Consider the following 879-nt stretch of genomic DNA (forward strand, 5'->3'; position numbering starts at 1 on the left):
TACGAACCTCTCGCGTTTCCGACCGCAATCACCGACAAGCTACGTACAAGCAACGGGAGTTAGGTTGTTTCACGTATATGGAGATACTTTTGGAATCTAAGAGCGGATATCCTCTCCCATTTTTCCAAGAATTGCAAACTTGTCGCGACAGGTTTTATATTCTATGTATTTTCTTTGTTTGCGAGTTTATCTATGTTTATACGTACATACATACATACATACGTACGTACATACATATATACATATATACATACATACATACGTACATATTGTACATACATACATACATACATACATACGTATATACGTACGTATATATTGTGACGTGACGTTTTTTTCACCGTCCGTCACAAGGGTCATTCGACCTGGCCAAAGTAGTGCGGCAAATTTGTCCTGTGTCCTCCCGACGCGGAGGGCGGGCGTGCCGACGCTTATTGCGATTTTCGGGCGAAAACGCGGAGATTTTTGTCGTCGCGTTTCGCGTAGCATTTCTTTTTGTAAAGTTGTCTAAGAATTTTTAGTACCGGCGGCTGCGGTAGGTAGTTTAATGTGCGACACATCCCACCATCTCAAGGAGGCGGCCAGGACAAAGACGGAAGACAACCTTGGAGGTCCGAGGCCACCCAGAAGAGGGGGTAGCGCACAGGTGACACCGTTTCATACTGTCTAATTAGCGCCCTGAGCGAAACATGTTTTGCTGCAGCCACCTTCTTTACAGGCGACTATGCCGCGGGAGCAACAAAGGCGGCGTAAGATGTTGGCCACCCTCGGCCACAGAACGAGCGAGGGACCCCGCCGTTGGTGCCGCACCGAAGCCTCCGCTGAGAGGAGACCTCGAGTCATCGTGTCCGCACAAGAACCATCGGATCCGAATGACAC

The sequence above is a fragment of the Mycetomoellerius zeteki genome, unplaced genomic scaffold (assembly GCF_001594055.1).
Source record: "Mycetomoellerius zeteki isolate Tzet28-1 unplaced genomic scaffold, Tzet1.0 scaffold1220, whole genome shotgun sequence".
Lineage (NCBI taxonomy): Eukaryota > Metazoa > Arthropoda > Insecta > Hymenoptera > Formicidae > Mycetomoellerius > Mycetomoellerius zeteki.